This window comes from Limulus polyphemus, unplaced genomic scaffold (assembly GCF_000517525.1).
Source record: "Limulus polyphemus unplaced genomic scaffold, Limulus_polyphemus-2.1.2 Scaffold5, whole genome shotgun sequence".
In the NCBI taxonomy this organism is placed as follows: Eukaryota; Metazoa; Arthropoda; class Merostomata; order Xiphosura; family Limulidae; genus Limulus; species Limulus polyphemus.
Genome location: NW_013665615.1, coordinates 955608 through 957922, shown reverse-complemented (window position 1 = coordinate 957922; position 2315 = coordinate 955608).

The following is a 2315-nucleotide window of genomic DNA, read 5'->3' as shown; positions in this document are numbered from 1 at the left end:
ATATATATATATATATATATATATATACACACACACACACACACACATACATATATATATATATATATTCACTTTAGACTTCTTCACATTTCTTTTGATACTTTATTTTGCTCACTGAAGCAGTTGGTTTCCTACTATAAATCATCAAAAACACATTAAACTTACCTTCCATATTGTCATTACTGTTACTTTTGTCACGCATCATAGCCTTGTTTTAGCCAACAATATTTTGAGATAACTTTATATTTAATAACTATATTTTGTTTTCAACAAGTTTTTACTTGTGTGTGTGTTGTTTGAATACATTAAACTTAACTTATATTCAATAAAAAAAAGGTTTTGTGTCATCTAAATGGTTTGGCATCACTTATGATAATTGTTAAACCTAACAAAATTTCCCAGATGTCTTGTCACAGGTGATTCCTGTAACTTTCAAACAGAGATAATTTAACACAAAAACACTGTTAAGAGAAAAACTAGTATCATAAAGAACCTATAAAAAAAATTCTAAGTTCTGTGGATTGTTTCAGTGTTCAAAATTTTGAATCTAGATCCTTTTTTTTCAACCTACAGAAATTATGGCTGGTTGAAATGTTGCAAATTACTGCTCAAACCACTTTGTTTACAGTGAACAGATGAAGATAGATTGGAACTTCTCAAACAAATAATTTTTTACCTTGAGCTCTAGCTGTTTTCAAAGCAGAGCTTCACTGGAAGAGATTAGCACACTTACTAATACATGACAAAGGAGGTACTTGTAGTAACAAAGTCCCTAACAAAGAAGAAAAATGACTTGAAAAATAAAGTATGAATTATTATTATAGCTGGCCAATTAACTTAATTACTTAGGAGCATCAATTGATGTCACATAAAATCATCAACTGATGGGTATTACAATTAAATCGATTAATATAATACTATAATCAACTAACAGAAATTAGAGTTTCCAATTATTTCAAGTATCCAATTACTCGAAATATTGCCATAATGATTTCTCATTTTTATTTCAAAATTGTTCAGCTTAATCGATTAGTCTCATGAAAATAATCAACTAATCAAAATTAGCATTTTCAATCATTACAATTTTTGATCAATCCTATGTGTCTCATGTTTAAAATGACTGACCAGTTGAAAGTAATCAATTAAAGAGCCCCAGGATTAATTTATTATCAAATTTCTGTAACTGCCTAGCTCTGAACATTATACTTCCAAGTGATAATAGTTTCTTGGACATGTACAAAGCTAAGTCTTTGAATGAGCAAAAAAATTCTAAGAAAAAAAAAAGATGTATTGTTCACATACAAGACCCCCTTAGAGCTGCAGTAGTTTACTGCCATCACTGGTTTAATGAACTTATAACATTGTAAAAAGCCACCTTCAGAAGCATCATTGTATATGCACGTGCTATGAAAAACCTTCCCCATTTTTTGACTACAGTAGAAAAAACATTAGATTAAAATGACTTTAGTGTCTTTAATCCAGCAGCAAGAATCCAGGATGGAGCTATTTCTCATAACACTAGTACATGTACATAGCTTCCAAGACTAAATTCTTCTCACACTCAAACTAAAAGAGTTGCATAATTCCTGTATTTTATTTACTGGAAACAAGTTAGAAAAAGTTATCTTAAATTTACATAGCTATCATAGGTGAAGCAGCAAATTTTCTTTTAACCATAGGTGCATGTGTGGGGGGTCAAAGTGCACTTGCCATGACATTTTTACATAGTGCCATTCAACTTGATATTATGTATTCAATATCAGAGTTATAAGCTGTTCATTTTATCTTACATTGCTGATTTAGCAACACTTCATGGTAGAGGAGAGTGTAAACCACATACAATATACAGGTATACTGAAAAAAAAAAAGACAAACTGTAGATATGGATTTTGGAGGTTCTAGAGGTTATTCAAGTGCAATATCCAAACTGTGCAATGGATAAAAGTATTTTCATTCTTCACATGAACTTCACCTTGCACTCCGACTTCTCAGAGCCTGGATCCAACTGATGTCTTCAATTCATAGACATATCTTGAATACCAATACTTTTGTAACGCTTATAAACTTTTTATGTACAGCAGACATGTACATTTTGCTAAAAGCTTGCCACATTTTGTGTAGATACACATAGTAAATTGAAATTATAGCCAACACCCCTTCTCCAATAAGTTCTCAACAAGTACTGATGTCTAAGAAACTGAATAGAGTTGTTTAAACATTTGTTTAACAACAACAAGTAAAAGCTTGGAATGGTCTATTTGGATAGACCATTCCAAACTTTTACTTGTTGTTAAACAAATGTTTAAACAACTCTA